General features: G+C 37.6%; 1 protein-coding gene across 14 annotated transcripts in view; it reads right to left on the bottom strand.

The window, feature by feature from the left end:
• BBX (BBX high mobility group box domain containing) overlaps positions 1-22,319 on the bottom strand; it is a 289,196-nt gene that overhangs the window by 191,732 nt on the left and 75,145 nt on the right. The window lies entirely within an intron of this gene.

Genomic DNA, 22,319 nt, shown 5'->3' with positions numbered 1-22,319 from the left:
TAGGGTGGTGGGGAGAGAGTACATTCAAATATAAAGAATAGCTGTATTTCCTCTGAGGCATTTGTTTAATCAGAACTTGTAGGGGCCTCAAAAAGCTACTACAATGCAGCTTCCTTTTGAATCAATCACTCTCAACCCAGACAACAAAGCAAAAACACAGGACTTTTAAAAATGCAGATGCGCAGGCACTTCCTATCCTAAAGCACCTAAGTGAGAATAGTGTGTAGGGTCCATATCAGGCATCCAGAAGACTAAATGCTTCCCAGGTGATTCCAAGGTGCAGCCACGTATGAGAACTATGGATAAATAAATAAATAAATATAAATATAAAAATATATATGTGTGTGCGTGTATATATATACATACACACACACACACACATATATATACATATATATATATATATATATATAAGGACTGAGTAACGTATATACATTCTTTCTAACTTTTCAATTTTTTAATTTTTTAAATAATATCTACACCCATCAGTGGGGCTCAAAGTCACAACCCTGAGATCAAAAGTTGCATGTTCTACCAACTAAGCCAGCCAGTTGCTCTTTTTTTAAAAAACAGTTTCATTTTTTATTTTTTTAAGGACTGAGTGCTATAAATTAAGCATTAAAAACTGACAGTGCTTGTGAGCTCTGGTGGTTACAGCACAGGGCTAAAATGGTCACAGGTAATAACGAATCAGACCAATTAGGCTTGTTATCTTTTATAGCAAGACTGCACCTTTACCCTGACAGGCATCTCACCAGTTTATTCCATTAATAATATGAATGGATCTGTGTGAAAAAGGCATTGAAACCAAGTTTCTCAACACAAGCAACGAGAGCTGTTTTCACATTCATGAGGCAGCAACGAAGGAGATACTGTGGTATGTGTCAGTCATGCTCTGTCCCATGTCCTCTCCCATACCTTTTAGCCAGAAACATGTTTTGCGACATAGCTATTATCAAAGATGCATTCTGTGGCTGCAAGAGTAGAAGGGCAGAATTTTTTCGACATGCCAGCAGGCTACAATCAGATACGCGCGCTATGATTACTACTTAAATAGATACAACACATTAGACACTAAGCAGTATGTCTGTAGAAACAAAAAATGTAGGGGCGCCTGGGTGGCTCACTGGGTTAAGCGTCCAACTCTTGATTTGAGCTCAGGTCATGATCTCAAGGTAGAGATCTAGCCCCTGTTCTAGGATTCTCTCTCTCCCTCTCCCTTTGCCCTACCCCCCACACATGCTTTCTCTCCCTCTCGAGAAAGAAAAGAAAAGAAAAGAAAAGAAAAGAAAAGAAAAGAAAAGAAAAGAAAAGAAAAGAAACAGAGAAAGAAAGAAACAGAGAAAGAAACAAAGAAAGAAAGAAACAGAGAAAGAAAGAAACAGAGAAAGAAAGAAAGAAAGAAAGAAAGAAAGAAAGAAAGAAAGAAAGAAAGAAAGAAAATGTAGCTAACAGCTCACAGCCCAAAGTTGAGGACATTGGTTTTTGTCTAACATTCTAAGGAGCAGTGTGAATGGATGGTGGGCAGAATAAGAAGAGGTAGGTAGTGAGAGAAGGTTATTACCCCTGGTGAAATTGCCAAATTTGACAGTTTCACAGTTTGTCACTTGACAATTAATAAATTAATTTTATTTTAAAAAATCATTCCATAATGATACTTAGTATCGTGTGCATAATTAGTACTAACCTGGAGACTGCATCCTTCATGAGTTTTTGGCATCTTTGTCCCTATAGTAATAGTTGGGCCTCATATGTAGAAATCAGTAGGGATTTATATATTCTTAGACCCCTTAGATATATATATTCTTTGAAAACTACAGTTTTCAAATGAACAGGTATAAAAGATGTTTGTTTGTTTTTTCATTTTGGTTTTGGTTTGTTTCCTCGTCATTAGCAATTAATTTGCAATACTGCTTCCTTTGTGAAGAGGAGATGCCAAGGACAAGGCTACCGACTAACTGGGGAATTTAACTACTCAGATCATCCAAAACACACAGCCTCAGCTCTGCAAGCTCAGTACAAAGAGACCCACATCTTATCAGGGGAAAAAAATGCTGAACTATTCTAGAAATTGCAGGCTTCCCTGAGCTCGATCAAACATTTAAAAAGTAAACACTTCAGAATTATAAAGAAATCAAAACACTTCTTTCAAGTGGGAAAGATCAAGGAAGTAAAATTGCTGTTTTTGAGGAACACAGTAGTTTCCTATCTAGAATTTTTCGAAAGAAAAGGAGAACTTCCCTCAGGTACTGGTACCTGTTATAAGTGTTTCTAATTTCTCAATTTTTTTAAGTTTCCATTTTACTTTAAAACTGAAAACAAACCCTGATGCTCAGAGTTCAGTGCAAAACAATGTAAAGTACACATCTGGACCAAAGAAATGCTAGTATTAAGCATAAAAACCAGTGACTGCCAACTGTTTTATGCAACATCTACTTTTGTTTTGGGCTCTATTTCAAAATGTCTCCTGTTGTTCTGTGAATTTTATTAATTATGTCACAGTATTCACTGAAATAACTATAGAGTTTATTAAACTAAATGGAAATAACCTCAATGAATCCTAAAACAAGAAGTTTCCTCACATAAAAATAGTACCTGTAGAAAAAAGATGAGAAAAAAAGTATTTAATCTCTCTCAACTTCTTTGTTTACTGAGGGGCGTTCAAATAACTAGTTTTGTATTTTGACACCAGAGTTGTCAGATATTTTATTTATGAAGAAATTATGTAATGTGTTTTATTTTCATTCCAATGTAAGAAAAGGAAGCAAACACCTACACTTTATATATGCACATAACTATTTATAATCAGCAACTACTTGATTTATTATCTCTGCCAAATAATATGGAGTCCTTTATATCTTTCAGTACTGTTTAAAATTGTTATAGTGAGCACTTATATCTTTCATATAATTTTTTAAAATATGGAGCCCTCCAGTGGCCAAATATTTATATATTACCATTTAAAGAAAAAACAGAGTTCTCTCCATGCTTTCTTTTTCACAACTGGAAATAACGATTATACATGCTTGTAATGTGTCATTTTCTAAATAATTTAATAAGTGTCCTCTTCAAAATAAGCCATCTTTTTATCATTAGCAATACTAAGATCCAATCTACTTAGAAAAGAAAAAAAAATTCTTTTCTGCTTAACATGCTTAACCCTGGAGAAAGTAGAAGTTAAATGACACTCCATCACACACAAAAAAATGTATCAGACTTGGGGCGCCTGGGTGGCGCAGTCGGTTAAGCGTCCGACTTCAGCCAGGTCACGATTTTGCGGTCCGTGAGTTCGAGCCCCGCGTCAGGCTCTGGGCTGATGGCTCAGAGCCCGGAGCCTGTTTCCGATTCTGTGTCTCCCTCTCTCTCTGCCCCTCCCCCGTTCATGCTCTGTCTCTCTCTGTCCCAAAAATAAATAAACGTTGAAAAAAAAAATTAAAAAAAAAAAAAAGTATCAGACTTGAAACACATTGTGCTTCCACAATGATCATGTGCCAGGTAGTAATTAAATGAGTTCACTGTGGGTCAGAATTGTTGCTTATAGCATTTATCAATATTCTGGTCTCAAATTCTAATTGCTACCATCACTTGATACTGAAGTAAAAACCAGCACAGCTTCTAAACAAACGACCAATTAGAAGAACAACCCACACTTTCCTTAGCAGTGTTCATCTCTTTTCCACAGAGACACATACGTCTTCCTCTGTATTTTGGAAACAACCAGAAACTGATTTCTACTGACAGACCAATGGTGAAAAACACACTAATCAAACAGGTAGCTCCTACTAGTTTCCAAAGGCTTTCCTAGAACGATCTCATTTAAATGTTAAAGTAATTTTAGAACATACGGTGACTGCCAGTCTCCACGATGGCCCCTCCTAGTAGCCCCCTTCCACACTGAATAGGGATGACCTGACAGGAACCCCATGAACCACCATCTTGCCAAGTATGTGAGGGAACCACCTTGCACTGATACTCCAGCCCCAATCAAGGCTTCGCGTGAACACAGCCAAAGCCGACATCTTGACTGTAGCCAGAGTCACATGGGAAAGCTACTCCCAAATTCCTGATCCATGGAAACTGTGAGATAATAAATGTTTATTGTTTTACATTTCATGACGGTTTGTTAACACTTCAATAAGATAACTAATGCAGATTGATACTACTGTCTCCATTTTACAAAGAGTCTGGGAGTGTGTAAGACTTTATCTCTAAGAAAAAGTGTATTTTTCTTTTTGTTTAACTATTCTACCTCTCTGTGCTATTAATTGGCCATTTCCCCAAAACATTTAACCTGTAATCGTCCAGATTTTCCAACCAAACATATAGAACAAAATTTCTTCTAGCTTTGTGTGTTAATCAGAATAACATCGCCAAACTTAAAAAAAAAATAATTAATTCTTAACAGAAAGTACAATTATTACTAATTACATAATATGTAACCTATTTCTCAGTATATATTCCAAATACATAATATGACTTATGTGTAAGTGAAAAAAAAAAATCCCCTTTCCTTGTTACTTGTCTTTGTAGCTCAAGAAGGCTGCTAACAAAGCAAATAAAATTTATCTGAATGCACAGTTGTATACAGTGGTTAAAAAGCAGTCATTATATGCCAGAAGCTATTCTAAATGCTTTATAGTAATCATTTATTTAATCCTCATAACAACCTTATGAAGGTAGGTTCTATTCTCCCCATTTTACAGACATCTAGAGGAAGGTTAAGGAAAAGTTAGGGAAGTTTTCTGAGGTCACACATAATCAATGGCAGAGCCAAACTAAACCCCAGCAGTCTGGCTTCTGAGCTTATGCTCTTAACTGACAGCCTATATGTCTCTCCTAATCCCTGATTTGTTTATTTAATAAAGTTCGACAGGTAGGAGAAATACCAAATGCTTTGGAATTAGAATATCTGAGTTATAAAACCCCTTATATCTGCATGATTTAACCTTTTAAATCTTTTTTTTTTCATCCATAAGGTGGGGATAAAATAGGTTGCATTTTTATTTTAATGAATATTAAGTGAAAACATGAATAAAAAATGTCCTTAAAATGCCCAACCGATAATCAATATTCATTTATGTTTTATCTGTTCCCCAGAGTCAGGTTTTTATTAAAGCCAATGAAGCTTAAGCTCTAGGGTCCTCTGCTTTCATAGCCCCATCCAAAACACTGTGCCTAATTTTGAATTCATAACTTGTATTCCTTTTCTTAAAGAGGACTTCCCCACTGTATGACCTTAAGACTCCACAAAACCTAGATGTACCTTTTCTCTTCCCATTAATTATTTCAAACCCAATAGATAAGCAAGCCCAATGGATTCCAGTCTCGGTAAGAGGGAGTAAATATACTCCATTTTGTCAGTCTCACTAAATGTAGCTACAAAACCTGGACAGGATGTATGTTGCAGTTACTTAAGCAGCAGGGAAATAGAGGAAGAACAATAAATTATGAGTACCATTTTCTCCATTCTCTCATGTTGCTAGCCCCCAAGCATTTCTAGGATAGAAGGAGGCAGTAAAACAGGAGCCCACAGGAGCAAAAACTCTGAGCAAGAGGGAATCTTCATTTCTGATTGGAGGAATACTGGTCCCAAGAGTGTGGGGCAAACCACTGTAACTTTTATTGTCATTTTATCCTCCAATCACTTATCCCCAGTGAATGGGCACAATCATGGGAACTGCACAGCAGAGCAGAGTGAACTAAAGCCCCAGCTGCCCAGCCAGAGAACCAAAACAAAAGTGGGAGAGGGCAGAGAGAGAAGTTCTTTATTACTTTATTTAATGTTTATTTATTTTTGAGAGAAAGAGAGCGTGAGAATGTGGGGACACAGAGGATCCAAAGCAGACTCTGTGCTAACAGCAGAGGGCCGGAAGCAGGCCTTGAACTCACAAACCTTGAGATCATGACCTGAGCTGAAGCAGGTCGCCTATCCAATTGAGCCACCCAGGCACCCTGAAACAGGAGTTCTTTAAAAGAACTCTTGGTTTCACCCCAACCTACACATGCATAAATCTGACGCTTAAACAGTATACATGGACACTTAGAACTGAACTACTAGATAGAGCTCTGATAATTTCCCAGATTAGCCACTGGGTGGCAAATAAGTGGGACAAATCCAAGTAACCCTGTAAAGGCTTTGAAAACTACATGGACATAGGAACCACAATTCACAGAGGTCTAGCTGGAACTTTAATCCTGAAGCTAGCTGAATCAATTGCCTATTACAATCAAAATATCAATATTTTCCGTAGAATTTTTAAAAGATTTCGTGTTTCATAATAACCAAACTGTCCAGGATAAAATCCAAAATTAGTCAGCATATAAAGAAATAGGAAAAATCTCAACTAGCATAGAAAAAGACAATAGACACCAACTCTGAAATGATGAAAATGTTAGAATTACCAGACAGGGGTGCCTGGGTTCCTCAGTGTGTTAAATGTCTGACTTTGGCTCAGGTCATGATCTCATGGTTGAGGAGTTCAAGACCCGCATCAGGCTCTCTGCTGTCAGCACAGAGTCCACCTCAGATCTTCTGTCCTGAACTCTTTCTGTCCCTCCCCTGCTTGCACTCTCTCTCTCTCAAAATAAATAAACATTTTAAAAAATAAAAAATAAATAGAATTACCAGACAAAAATTTTAAAGAAGATTTATAAAAATGCTCCAACAAGTAAAGGCAAACACTTTTGAAAAGGATGAAAAGGTAGGATTTGGAGGTGGGACATAAAATGATACAACTGTTCTAGAAACAGTTTGGACGTATCTTATATAAACATGGGACTTAGAATATAACCATGCTATCTCACTCCAATCAAAATTTATACGCACACAAAGATCTGGATACTAATGTTTAAAGCAACTTTATTTGTAACTGCTATAAATTGAAAACAACCCAATGGACAAATAAATCAACTATAATACAGACACATGTATATAGTAGGATACCATTCAGCAGAAAGAGGAAAAAAAAAAGAATGAACTACTGACGCTATTTGGATGAATATCAGGAATTATAGGAAGCAAGAACAGCCAGCCTCCAAAAGGTAACACACCATATGATCCCTTTTATACTAAATGCACCAAAGGACAAAAGTATAGTCATGAGTGAAAGAATAGTGGTTAGGGTTGGGAGGAGGATAGGACTACAAATAAACAGTATAAGGAAATTTTTTGAGGTGATGCAACTTTCTAAATTTTTAACACTGAACTGTATACAAAATCTATCATGTGTTAAAGTTCATAGGACTGTGCAAAAAAGCCAGTTTTTTTGCTAATTAATCTAAAAAGTAAAAAAAAAAAAAAGTTTAAGCCCAAAGCTTAAAAAAGAGAGACAAAAATAAATTGCTGGAGTATTTACAATTAAAAGTATTTACAAGAGATAAGTTTTATCAATTTGATTTGAAAGGGCATTTGGCCCATTGTACCAAAGGCCAGTAGAATCAACCTAAATCACATCAGAACTGAAAATGACTTACAACGGTGTAATCCTACCCAATATGCTTCCTGCTGTACTGCATATACAAAACCAAGACTAAAATAGCACATGGAAAGAAAATCAAAGAACATTGTGTCACTGTCAGTCACCAGGCAGCAACTCAGGTCTTCAAATTGAATGATATCTGAATTACCTGAGATAAGAATCTCTCTGTCTTTGGAAGACCTAATCCAATGTTAATAATTCTCCCTGAAATTCTAGGGTATGTTCTCCATAATACCATTTACGGAGTGTTTTTATTTTTATTTTTTGCCACAATGAAAAGCAGGTGAAGGAATACCACTTCCAGATGGTACATACATACTTGCCCGTAATGCTCTCACTAAGTACAGCTAAAAGCACAGAACATTTTACATATATATATATATATATGTAAAATACATATATATATATGTAAAATACATATATATATATATGTAAAATACATATATATATATATGTAAAATACATACATATATATATATATATATATATATATATATATATATATATATATATATAAAACAATCATAAGAAAACTCTGAAAAATAGAGAAAACACAGACTAGGTAGGGACTCTGTGACCCAAGGAACAACTCTGTGGTGAATTCCCTAGACTTTCTTTTTGCCCCACATCTTAAACTTGGAACTAAAGAAGCCAGCAACCCAGAAATGCCAATAAGACACAGACAAAAAAGTCCCAACAAAAAAGCCAGCTCTCTCTAGACAAAGTATCAGGAAAAGGTCAGTCTAGGAAGACAGAAAACTTTTAGACAATAACTGCCCTCCACCTGCCAAACATGATATTAAAAAGTTGCCTCGCACCCACCAACGCCAGCTAATGCTGAGTAAATCTCCTAAACTTCCACCCTCACCAGGATGTAAAAAGGAGCCACAACCTCCACAATAAGGTGGTCTAATAGGGAGAGTCAGTGGACATCATGTGCAGACACAGGATTTCCATCCTCCATCTAGCAGTAAAAATGTCTGCCTCCTTCCCCCACTCGGGTGGTATGAGAGGAGGGCTAGTGGAGTATCAAGATTTGACCACTGTAATAAGACCACTTCACCACTCTAGCCCTTTGCATCAGTGGATGCCATGTATAAAACAGTAATGAGACACTCCTGTCTCTTCAAGCTAGTGTGATACTGGCATAGACCTGGGATGGGGGGGGGGCAGGGAGACACACTACCCAACTCCCACCTCTGCCTGAAATACCCAGGAAACACCTTCTCCCTTGGTGTTAATGGAGGCCAAGCAGGGAACCTAGACTTCTCTTCCCATCTGCCAGCAATAAAATGGTCCCACATCCCTGCCCCCTGCTACATACAGCACTGTCAGAGGAAGTCAGCTACAACAGGTTAATTAGATCCACAGTTTCCAACATAATGCCCAAAATATCCAGGTTCCAATCGAAAGTCACTTCTCCTATCAAAGCCAGGAATATCTCAACTTGAATGAAAAAAGACAATCAATAGATGATAAATAAAAGATGAGATGTTAGAATTATCTGACAAAGATTTTTAAAGCAGCCCTCATAAAAACGCTTCAATGAACAGCTGCAAACATGCATGAAACAAATGAAAACAAAATGTCTCCACAAAAAGTAGAAGATACAAAAGATGACCAAATGGATTTTGGAGCTGAAAACGCAATAACCAAATGAAAAAACTTAATGAATGAGCTCAACAGCAGAACAGAGGGGGAAAAGGAAAGAATAAAGGAACTAAAAGAGAAAACTGAATAGAAATCATCCAATTTGAACAACAACAAAAAAAAAACATTCTGAAAAAATTAAACAGAGCTCAGGGATCTATGGAATAATAACCAAAGATCTAAATATGTCATTGCAGACGTGCCTGGGTGGCTCAATCTGTCCACTCTTGATTCTGGCTTAGGTCATGATCTCAGTCATGAGATGGAGCCCCACATCAGACTCTATGCAGAACATGGAGGCTGCTTAAGATTCCTGTTTCCCTTGGGGCTCCTGGGTGGCTCAGTCAGTTAAATGTCAACTTTGGCTCAGGTCGTGATCCCATGGTTCATGGGTTTGAGGTCCGTATCAGGCTCTATTGTGACAGCTCTGAGCCTGGAGCCTGCATCGGATTCTGTCTCCCTCTTTCTCTGCCCCTAACCCACTCATGCTCTGTCTCTTTTTGTCTCTCAGAAATAAATGTTAAAAAAAAAAAAGGGGGGGGCACCTGGGTGACTCAGTCAGTTAAGCGTCTGACTTTGGCTCAGGTCATGATCTCGCGGCCCGTGAGTTTGAGCCCCGCGTCAGGCTCTGTGCTGACAGCTCAGAGCCCGGAGCCTGTTTCAGATTCTGTGTCTCCCTCTCTCTCTGACCCTCCCCCCGTTCATGCTGTCTCTCCCTGTCTCAAAAATAAATAAACGTTAAAAAAAAAATTTTTTTTTTAATTCCTCTCTCCTTTTCTCTCTGCCCTTCCCCCACTTGTGCTTGCTCTCTTTACAATCCAAAAAAAAAAAAAAAAGGGGGGGGGGTGGGTGGGTAGGGCTGAAAAACTACTCAAAGAAAGCGTGGCTAAAAACTTCCAAATTTGGCAAGAGACATATATCAAGAAAGACACATCATAGTCAAACTTCTGAAAAGCAATTATCTTACCCCCACCTCCATCTTAAATCTTAAACACAGCAAGAGAAAAAAGAGACCTTCACCTACATGAGGAAAAACAATTCAAATCACAGCAGATTTCTCATCAGAAACCATGAGAGCAGAAGACAGTGACACATTTCTCAAGTACTAAAAGAAAAGAACTGTCAACCTAGAATCCTACACCCAGTGAAAATCTTCCAGGAAGGACAAGAAAATAGAATATATTATCACATGAAGAAAAACTGAGAAAATTTTCAATAGCAGATCTAAATAAAGAAATAGCTAAAGAAGTTCAATAAACAAAAAGAAAAAAAAAGAACCTTGGAATATCAGAAAGAAAAAACACGATAAACAAACATATGGTAAATACAATAGGCTTTCCTTCTTCTCGAGTTTTCTAAATTATGTCTGATGGTTTAAACAAATATAAGTGTCTGATATGGTTTTAAATGTATGTGAAGTATTTTAGACAATTGTATTGTAGATGGAGGAAGTAAAGGAATATAAAGAAAAGGAAAATAATGCACTAATTAAAAGGACAAATTAGCAGTGGATTAAAAAACATGATATAGCTATATGCTGTATATAAGAAACCCACTTCAAAAATAAGGTAGGTTGAAAGTAAAAAAAATGAAAATGGAATATCACAGAAATAGTAATCAAAATAAAGAAAGAGAGCTGTATTTATCAGAAAAAGTAGACATCAGAGCTAAGAGTATTACCAGACACAGGGAGAGACATTACATCATGATAAAGGGGCCATGCCACCAAGAAGATATAGAAACACTAAATGTGTATTAACTAATAACAGATCTACAAAATATAGAAGTAAAAACTTATGAGACATAGGTAAATCCACAATTAAAGTGAAAGACATCAACAATCCTCTCAGCAACTGATGGAATGATTAGAGGAAAAAATCAGAAAGGATATACAAGAACTCAACAATATTACCAACAGGATCTAAATATTTATAGAACACTTAACCCAACAACAGAAGAATAAACATTCTTTTTCAAGTGTTCATGGAATACAAACCAAGAAAGCCTATATGCTAGGCTATAAAACAAGTTCATCAACAATTTTTTTTTTTAATTGAAATCATACAGAATGAGTTCTCTAATCACAATGGAGTCAAATTTAAAATCATACACAGAAAGATAACAGGAAAACTCCCTAACACTTAGAAACTAAACAGTATACTTATAATTAATCCACAGATCAAAAGTCTCAAGGGAATTTTTTTTTCTTTTTACATTGAACTGAATAAAAATGAAAATACAGCCTATCAAAATTTTGGGGACACAGCAAAAGCAGTACTTAGAGGGAAATGTGTAGCACTAAATGCTTTGTTTTTGAAAAAGGCAATCTTACAAATCAATAATTAAAACTCAATTTGAAAAGCTGGAAAAAAGGTCAAAATAAACTCAAATAAGCAGAAATTAAAGAAATAATAATGAAATCAATAAAACTGAAAACAGAAAAATGATTTTGGTATTTACTCTGACACCAAAACCAAACAAAATAGCACGGAAAAAAAAAGCTACACACCAGTATCTCTCATTAGAATAGATGCAAGTCGGGGCGCCTGGGTGGCGCAGTCGGTTAAGCGTCCGACTTCAGCCAGGTCACGATCTCGCGGTCCGTGAGTTCGAGCCCCGCGTCGGGCTCTGGGCTGATGGCTCAGAGCTGGAGCCTGTTTCCGATTCTGTGTCTCCCTCTCTCTCTGCCCCTCCCCCGTTCATGCTCTGTCTCTCTCTGTCCCAAAAAATAAATAAACGTTGAAAAAAAAAAAATAGAATAGATGCAAGAATCTCTAATAAAATATTGGTGAAAGAATTCAACAATGTAAAGAACCATACAACATAACCAGGGATTTATTTCAGGAATGCAAGGATGGTCCAATATTCAAAAATCAACTAATACAATCTACCATATTAACAAGTAACAGAAGAAAAATCATATGATCATATCCATTGATTCAGATAAAGTAACAAAGTTCAACATCCATTTCAGTAAGAGGGACTGAAGGGAATTTCTTCAACTTGATAAAGAGTATCTAAAAATAATTTACAGCTTAAATTGTACCAGTAAAGTATTGAATGCCTCTTCCCTAATATTAGGAACAAGACAGAGATGTCCACTATCATGACTCTTATTAGCACTGCAATAGTTCTGGACTAGAACTGAAAGTTCTAGTGCTGGAAGTTCTATCAAGGGCAATAAAAGGCAAATAGATCTGAAAGGAAGAAATAAAACTATCTCTATTTGCTGATGTCATGATTGTCTATGTAGAAAATTCAAAGGAATCTACAAAACAACTCCTAAAATGAGTTTATAAGGTCAAAAGATATAAGTGAAACACACAAAAATCAATTATATTTTTATATATAAGCAATGAACACGTGGACATCAAAATTTTAATACACTAGCAATGAATGTGTAGACACCAAAATTAAGAATACAATATCACTTACAATATTTTTTAAATGAAATAGTTAACTTATAAATCTCCCATCCAAGTACTAACCAGGCCCGACCCTGCTTAGCTTCCGAGATCAGACGAGATCGGGCGCGTTCAGGGTGGTATGGCCGTAGACATTATAAATCTAATAAAACATGTCCAATGCTTGTGTGCTGACAAAATGTTAAAGAAAAGATGCAAAGAAGATCTAAATATATGAGGGAACTTACTGTGTTCAAGAACTGGAAGACTAGGGGTGCCTAAGTGGCTCAGTCGGTTAACGTCCGACTCTTGATTTTGGCTCAGGTCATGATGTCATGGTTCGTGGGTTAGAGCCCCGTGTTCAGCTCTGCATTGGTAGTGTGGAGCCTGTTTGGGATTCTCCCTCTCCTTCTTTCTCTGTCCCTCCCCTGCTCATGTACTTGCTCTGTTTCTCAAATTAAATAAATAAATAAATCTAAACATAATAAACATATCAATTCTCCTCAAAATGTACAGATTTAACACAACTGCTAAAAATTTCCAGCAAATTTTTTGTAGATACAATAGTTGTAAACAAGTTCATTCTAGATTTTATATGAAAAGGCAAAGGAACTAGAAGAGTTAAAGCAATTCTGAAAAAGAATGAAGTGTGAGGAAACAGTCTACCTGATTTCAAGGTTTAATATAGCTACAGTTAATCAAGAATGTAGGATATTGGTGGAGAAGCACACACATAGATCAATGAAAGAGAACAGCAAATCCAGAAATAAACCTGTATAAATATGCCATCTTATTTCTGACCAAGGCACAAAAGCAACTCAATGAGTGCAAGACATCCACAGACAAAGAAAAAAGGACTTCACCACACAACCATAATAAAACAATCCAATTAGAAAATGGGCAAAGTACACGAAAAGATATTTTACCAAAGACTATAAATGGCAAGTAAATGCATGAAAAGATATTCAATTATTATTAGTCACCAAAGAAATGCAAATTCCAATCACTATACATTTATTGAAACAGCTTTTTAAAAAAGTGACAACACCAAACGCTGGTGATGATACAGAGAAACTAGACTATTCTACATTGCTGACAGGAATGTAAAATAATGACTTTCTGAGAACACATTTGTCAGTTTCTTTTAAAAACTAAACACACAACTATCATACAGCCTAGCAATTGCATTCCTCGGCATTTATCCAGTTGAAACAAAAAATTATTCATACAAAAACAGGTACATGAATGTTCACAGCAGCTTTATTCACAATAGCCCCAAACTGGAAACCCAGATGTCTTTCAACAAGTGAGTGGTTAAATAAACTGTTGTATCTCTACACCACAGAATACAATTTGGCAGTAAAAAAGAACTAATGATACAACTTGCATGCACCTCTGGAGAATTTTGCTGAGAAAGACAATCTCAAAAGACTACATACTATATGACTTTATTTCTGTCACATTCTTAAAAAGACAAAACTATAGAGATGGAAAGAGATTTGTGGTTACAGAGAATTATAAAGGGGTGGAACAAGAGGAAAGTGAATAGGATTATAAAAATGGCAACACGAGGGACACTGAGGTGAAGGAAATGTTCTGCAGATGACTGTATATAGGTAAATACTCTTGTGGATAGTTCACCATAGTTTTCAAGAAGTTATCACTGGGGAAACATGGATGAAGTGTTTGTATTACTTCTGATAACTGCAAATAGATTCATGATTATCTCAAAATAAAAAGCAGGTGAGTAATGTATGCTTTCCTTTCCTGTTCTCACTCCTTGTCTTGTCTGCAGGGCCTTGGGTTAGGGTTATCAAATCAGGTTATATTCTCATTCCATACTCCTCCTTAGCTGACCTCATTCATTCTGGAGGCTTCAATCACCATATACCAATGATTGCCAAATTTGAATCTCAAACCACTGCCTCTCTTCTGAAGTCCAAACATATTTTACTGATAAATGATTATTCAATCTAGGTACAGGCACTTCAATCTCAACAGGTGTACACTTAAACACATCATCTTTCCCTACAGCCCCCAAATCTGCTTCTCTTGGGGCTTTCCCCATTTTGGCAGTTGCCCCTGTATTGTCTAAGGCACTCAGATGCTAACATGGAGTGGTTTCCCATCTCACGTACACAACTGGTCAATCGTAAAACACCACTAATTCAAGTCCCTAAATATATGTTCTTCCCATTCCACTGCCACCACCTATTTAGCTACCACTATTATAATGTCTTGAATGATTTCTGCATTCCCTTTTGTGCCTTCCTTAAAAGCATCACCTCCTGAGGCAACCAGACTGATCTTCACAAAATGCGAATCCAAATACCTCACTCCCCAGCTGTAAATTTTCCAATGTTACCACCATGCTTGTCATAATTTAATCAAAGCAAACTCCCACATATTCTGGTTTCCACCTGCATGCTCCTGCCCTTTTTGTTTGTCAACTCAAGCCATATTAGATTCTTCCAGTTCTCCTAGGTATCCTGCCCTTCCTCACCTCACAGCCTCTGCATTTCCTCCCACTACTCCCAGTCCAATCTTCCTCAGATCTACTGATCAGCTCTTATCTAATCCATCATCTTCTCCAAGATGGGTTTTTCTGAGCTCTCAGATGAGGGAAAGTCCTTGTTAAATAAAGAAAGGGACACCTATACAACTTCAAAGACATCTAATTAAAGTGTTTCAATAAAAATAATCAAATAATTCTAAGATTCATACAAAGGTAATATCGAAAAGTATAAATCAATATATTTCAATACAGAAGTCATACATACTTGTTTTGGTGATTTAGGTTAATTTGGGCCTACTCGATAAGACATTTGACATCCATTTTCTTTGTCTTTTTTTTTTTCCTTCGGAGCTTTCTAAATATGAAGTACAATAATAATAATTATCCTAGTAAGACATTTTGTGATTCACAAACTAGGACTGTGATCTTGAATTTGCAGTCTCCAGAACTGTGAGAAATGTGTATTTGTTACTGGTAAGCCATCTGGTCTGTGATTTTTGTCATAGCAGCCTTAACTGACTGAGACAGAAAACTGGTACCAAACTTGTGGTTCCGCTACAACAAATACCTACAAATGTAAGGTAGCTTTGGAACTGAGTAATGGGCAGAGGTTGGAAGAGCTCTGAAGTGCATGCCAGGGAAAGTCTACAATACCTTGAACAGAGCATTAAGAACAACTCCCGTGACAGCTCAGAGGGGAAGAGATAATAAAGCCTCAATTTTCCTAGAGAATAACCTAAGTGGTCTTGAACAGAAAATTTGTGGAAATATGGACAAGAAGGCCATTCTGATGAGGGCTTCATTGGAAATGGGGAACATGTTATTGGAAACTTGAGGAAAGGCCATCTTTGCTATAAAGTAGCAAAGGATGTGGCTGAATTATGCTCATGTCCTAGTATTTTATGGAAGATAGAACTTGTGAGCAATGAAAGTGGACACTGGGCTGAACTTTTTCTAACCAAAGTGTTGAAGCTGCAGCTTCAATTCTCTTGAATGCTTATAGTAAAATGCAAAAAGAAAGAAACGACAGAATTTTTAAAAGGGAAGCATAAGTTTAAAATTTGGAGAAGTCTCCGCTCATCCCTATTACAAAAAGTGAGCAAGCACATTTGGAAGAGACCATTAAGGGTGTGGCTAAGAGATCTTTTGATAAGGAGATTAGTATGGGTGTGAACTAGGGATTTTATCAGCCACCCCAGAGAGAAAAGAGCAACTGGAACTAAAGGAGAAAACAGGAATGAAAGCTGGTTTTAAGACTTCTTAGAATTCATAATCGGGGACCACAGAGCCACACTGCTTCAAATGTGCAACATTTTTCTGGACAAGGAAAGAATTCCAAAGGCAATTCAGAGCTTATCAGGATTTCTTCCTTGGTTTCCAAAGGAGGAGTGCATCACTTGGGTTTCAACAAACCAGAAGACCCCACCCAAAGCAGGGGAGCTGGACTTATCCCTAGCAGAGCCCTAGGGGAGCAGCTAACTCACTTAAATTTCAAAGGATAGAGCCATGAGGAGCTAGGACAGAAGCAGAGTGAGAGCAAGGCTTCCAGAGAGATCCCTACAAGGGCAAAGCTCAGCCAAGATGTGGGGGTGGGGGAGAGGCTACAGGCACTGCATAACCTCCAACCAGTAGAGCGACAGGCATACCATCATACCACTCCAGCCCAGGAGGGATGTTGTGCAGACTGCACCCAACTAAGCCATGGGGACAGGAATACTCTATCCAGTGTCTAGAAGGTGGGACCCCTGCCACAATGGGCCTGGCAGGCACAGCATCAAAGTAAAGATTATTCTTGAGTCTTAAGATTTGATGTTGTTTGTTCCGTTGGGTTTTAAGTTTCCTGAGACCTATCAACCCTTCCTTTCTTATTTCTCTGTTTTGGAACAGAAGTGTTTTAAGTCTATGACTTTACCACCATTGCATTTTGGAAGCACATAACCTGTTTGAGTTCACATGTTCATAGCTAGAGAGGAATTTGCCTCAGGATGAATCATAGCCGGAGTCTCACCCATATCTGACATAAATTATATTTAGACAAACTTTGGAGTTGATGCTACAACTAATAAGACTTTGGAAGCAATGCTTTGGTATGAATGCATTTTGCATTTGAGGACATGATTGGAGGGTGGGGGGCAAGGGCGGAATGCTAAGGTCTGTATGTTTGTGCCCTCTCAAAATTCATGCTGAAAACAGAAGGTAGGGCCTTTGAGAGGTTGCTTAGGTTATGAGGGTGGCACCTTCATGAATGGGATCAGTGTCCTTTAAAAGAGAGTTCCCCTGGGGGCGCCTGGGTGGCTCAGTTGGTTGAGCGTCCGACTTCAGCTCAGGTCACGATCTCACGGGTTTGTGAGTTCGAGCCCCGCGTCAGGCTCTGGGCTGATGGCTCAGAGCCTGGAGCCTGCTTCCGATTCTGTGTCTCCCTCTCTCTCTGCCCCTCCCCCATTCATGCTCTGTCTCTCTCTGTCTCAAAAATAAATAAACATTAAAAAAAAAAAGAGAGAGTTCCCCTGGCCCTTCTATCATGTGAAGATACAAGAAGTCTGCAGTCCAGCTGAGGGACCTCACCTGGCCATGATGGCACCCTGATCTCAGACTTCCAGCCTCCAGAACTAAGAGAAATAAGTTGTTATTTATAAAGAAAGTCTGATGAGTTTCACCCAGTCTTAAAAGTTATAAAAATAATAAAAAAGAAAAACACACATAGGAAAATGACTGTTGGGATGTGCCTTATAAAAACTAATTTTGGGGGCACCTGGGTGGCTCAGGCAGTTAACTGCTCGACTCTTGATTTCAGCTCAGGTCATGATCTGATCATGGTTTGTGGGATTGAGCCCCGTGGTAGGGCTCTGTGATCACAGTGTTGAGGCTGGTTGGGATTCTCTCTCTGCCCCTTCCCTGCTCATGGGAACGTATGCATCCATGTGCTCTCTCTCTCTTTTTCTCTCAAAATAAACATTTAACAAGAAAAAAAAAAAAAAAAAAAAAAGGAATTTGTCTGAGGCAGGGGTGCCTGGCTTGCTCAGTCAGTAGAGCATGCAACTACTGATCACCAGGTCACGAGTTCAAGTCCCATTTTGGGTGTAAAGCTTATTTAAAACAAACAAAGAAAAAAATATTTTAGGTAATTTGTCTGAAGCTTTGGAAGACATGTCTACATAAGCACTCTCTGAACAGTAATTTAGAGAGATTAGAGTTTTACATCTTTACATTTTAGAATTCTACAACAAAAAGTAATTGTGATGAATCTGTGCTTCCCAATCTCATTTTTTCTGATATCCCATCTTTGATTCCAAATTAAGTATGGATACTTTGTACTGAGTACTACTCAAGAATTAATGGATTCCAGTAATAATCATACCTTCATCCATTTGTCATATTAGTTTCCAAATGTATGCTTCTGTATGGCTCATGTGTACATGGTTCATGGTTCTGTGTACATTTAATCTTCATTTACTGTTAAAACCATCTGGTTAAAAGCATCATTATGATGTATAAAAATACGGAAGGATTCCTAAGAATGGATTTCAGGACATGAGATAAGAAGAATAGCCAAGCAAAAGATATAACCAGTATTAACTGAAGTAATGCAAAATATGCTTCCAAAATAGAAAATAGACATTTGGGACTACTCTGGAAAAGAAGAGTGGGTGCTCTAAAAGTGCAGTTTCAGAGAATATTACTGGTCATATTTTGCCAGCCTCAAGTTAATAAAGCCAGGTATTTTCAAAGTGTGAAGGAAGACATACAATCAAACCTATATTAACCAAAAGGCTGAAGCAGTAGTCTAGTCTGACTAAATTTACTTACAAAGCCTTTTTATTTCAACTACTGCTATTGAAACCCTTCCTAGAATGTATTAAAGTATACTTTCTTGCTTTAGTAAGTACAGTATAGTGAATGTAATTAAGTCACTGGTGACTGCAGGTCTTATCATACATTAGGGTCAGTCTTGGAAGTATCAGTTTCGCTGGATCCTAATGACAATGTGGACATTTGGGCCAGACGTATACAGACTGGCCCTCGGCTATTCATTCTTTGAAGATCTTTTTTTTTTAAACTAAATTGTTTAGAATCAATTTTTTAAAGGGGAGGAAAGAAGCTTATTTTCCTGTGTGTCAAAGGCAGGAAAAATAAACCTGGTTATCTGAGCTTTTACTATATCACTGGAGCTTTTCTAAAGTAATAGATATTCTTGAAAAATCTGTTCCATTTCAACACTTTTAAGGAAATGAGTGCCTAAGGGCACAGCTGGGGGGAAAAGAAAGGTAAAATCCAATTCCTATGTGGAGAAGAAACCAATACTGAAGAGTGCTGTGCAGTATCCAGGTACTTAATAAGTGTGCCTTATGTACTAGGTATGCATATATGCGTATATATGCTGCTAAGCACCAGGGCTACAGAAGACTTTTCTGCTTTGTGCCTCAGTTTCCTTATCTGCAAAATTCAAAGAATGTCCATATATACCTCTCCTTAATATACAAAAGCTTCCCATGCTGTGATTCATTATGAGCAAACGGATATTACTCTACCAACAACTGTGTGTGTGTGTGTGTGTGTTGGGCGAGGGAGGTTAGGAGAAATAACTTTCCAAGGGGACGTAGGATGTGCAAACTCCTAAGAATACTATTCCTCAGTTAACTGAGGAATGCCGGCTAGTCATTTTACTCCTCTTTTTATTGCTTTGGGCAGGACACTAAATGAATAACAAATCAGGAGTTGACTGAGTTATATGTTAAGGGATTAAATATTAAATACCCCAAAAGAAACAGTGAAGCATTCACAGAGGCTTGAATTCCTTTCGGTTTCCTTTGAAGTCTTATCCTAAATGACAGATGGCATCAGCATTTGTGGTCTGGAGTGGGCATCAGCATCTAGTCTTGACAGGAGCAAAATGTATGATCTTAGACAAGTCACCCGATCATCTGCAAAATATTTTCTTCTATTTCTGTCATTAAACAAGAATACCATGACAAATTCAACACATTTCCTTTTAAAATAAAGACATTACACAAACAGTTCATAGGAGTGCCATGCATATAATATATTTTGATTTTGTAAAGGCATTTGACTAACTATTGAATGCAAACATTAAAACAGGCTGCATATTCAAATGGGTTCTTAACTTTGAACAGCAAGCACTGAGTAATAAATCAGAAGGAACACTACAAAGATGGGTTGAATTAAGATTAAATTTAATGGTGGATCCGAATGAATGGTCTAGATCACTTTTTAAAACTGCTGCTATATGCACATCATAAACTTCTGGCATTCAGTCTGAATACATCACTCTCCCTGTGTGGAACAACTGATTCAGTGGGTTTTCCTCTTATGTTTCACTTATATAAATGTAAACCCTGGCAATACAGTGGGGGGGAAAAAAACCCTGCAAGCATGGAGTAGGAAAGGCCTGACTTAAGTACAGTTCATGCGAAAAAGAACTAAAAGCTTGAGCTGACTTCGAGCTCAACATGAGTCAACAATGTGACATGACTGCCAAAAAAGCTAACGTAATCTTCACCACCGATAACAGAAGTGCAGTGTCCAGACTGAGAGGGTTACAGCTTTCCTGTACTCTCTGCACCCTGTGCTGGGCACCTCGCATCTAGAGTTATGGGCTCTGTCCCAAGGGTACCCTATTTAAGGGTGATACTGATAAACAAGAGTGATTCCAGGACAGGCAGTGACCAGAAAGGGAAAGGGTCCTTTCTGGACGAGACAACTAGTCCTGAAGACTGGAGAAATGACTGTTTAGGCTGGGAAAGCTAAGTCTTAGGGGAGAGATGATATTCAATATCTAATGAGCAGCTAGTGACAAAGTTCAGACGTAAAAGGACACAAACCAAAGCAGATCTGGGGTCAATACATACAGAACCCCAAACTGAATAGGATGCTTCAGCACTCGGGATGTTCAGGTAAGGCAACTATTGTCAACTCTGACTACACCTTAGAAACACCTGGGGATGTTTTAAATCTATCAAAGCCCAGGCCCCACCCCCAACCAATTAAATTAGAATCTCTGGGGAAGGGCCTGGGCAATGGTAGATATTAAAAGCTCTCCAGGGGTTTCTAATGTGCAGCTACACTTGACAATGACCAAGGTAAATACAATCAGGGTGGCTACCTGTCTGTGTGTGGTATAGAGGGGATTCCTTCTGAGAAGGCTTTTATTTCCCAAATCGTTTCTGTTCTAGAACCTTTTATACTTTTAACTTGTTAACAACATCCTCTGTGATCATGAAGATTAGCGCTTGTTGCAAATATCTGAAAAGAAGTGAAGTTTAAATGGCACAGTCTCTTAAAGGGAAGAATTCAGGTTGAGTTATAATAGCTAGCCTATTCTATTCATGAATAAGAGCTTTCTACAATTTCAGCACTACTTAAAGTAGTGGGGAAAAGGACAATAGTCCTGGCACATTCATATGTCGATAAACTTAAACAATTTAACTCCAAAGTGTTGTAAAATAAATTTAAAGCATGCTGACATTCAAGACTTCAAGTTTTTCCCGTGATAAAGGAATTCTTAAAATCAGGCAGAAAGTCCTTTGGTGTTTGAATGGTCTCTGTCACTAGTAGCTCAGCCAATGTACATGATAAAATATTTTATTTTTTCTACTTTAAATATTATCTAAAACTTTTCCTAACAGAAAAGCCTGGATTTTTCATAACAAATATAGATTTCCTTCAGTGTTAGTTACATTCTTAATTCTTAATCCTATTCCTCTGAATAGGACCACTGAATAGAAATGTTCATACACATTTCCTAATCTCCTTTGAAAAGATACATCCATATGTGTTCCCAAACCTTCTGGCCTTAATATAGGTCAGGCACCCACTGTAGTGGGTGGGGTTATACTTCTAAATTTCACAGTGACCCCTCCAGATTTTTCCACTTAAACATAACACACCCTCTAAACTTTAAAAAAAAACTTTCACTTTGAGTTACGGTAAATCATCAACCATTTCCTTTTACTTTTGTTATCTGCCAATGCAAAAAAAAAAAAAGCTCCTAATGAATCCGAAGCTTCTTCTAGGCTCCTGGAAGTCTCACTCGTTAATCTTTGTCATGTGGCTCATAAATAATGAGAGAGGTATTAAAGATCATCATCTTGTTTACAGACAATCACCACCAAAAGGAGCCTGGAAGAACACTGTGGATCTGACTGGACGTAAGCAGCCCAAAGAAGCATTTCAGGAGTCCTGATGTGGGGACGCAGCAAAGATTTAACATCTTATCAATAGCTGCTAACTGTACCTTGTCTCGTGTAACGACTG

This window comes from Leopardus geoffroyi, chromosome C2 (genome assembly GCF_018350155.1).
Source record: "Leopardus geoffroyi isolate Oge1 chromosome C2, O.geoffroyi_Oge1_pat1.0, whole genome shotgun sequence".
Classification (NCBI taxonomy): Eukaryota; Metazoa; Chordata; class Mammalia; order Carnivora; family Felidae; genus Leopardus; species Leopardus geoffroyi.
This window is presented reverse-complemented; position numbering and strand designations above follow the sequence as displayed.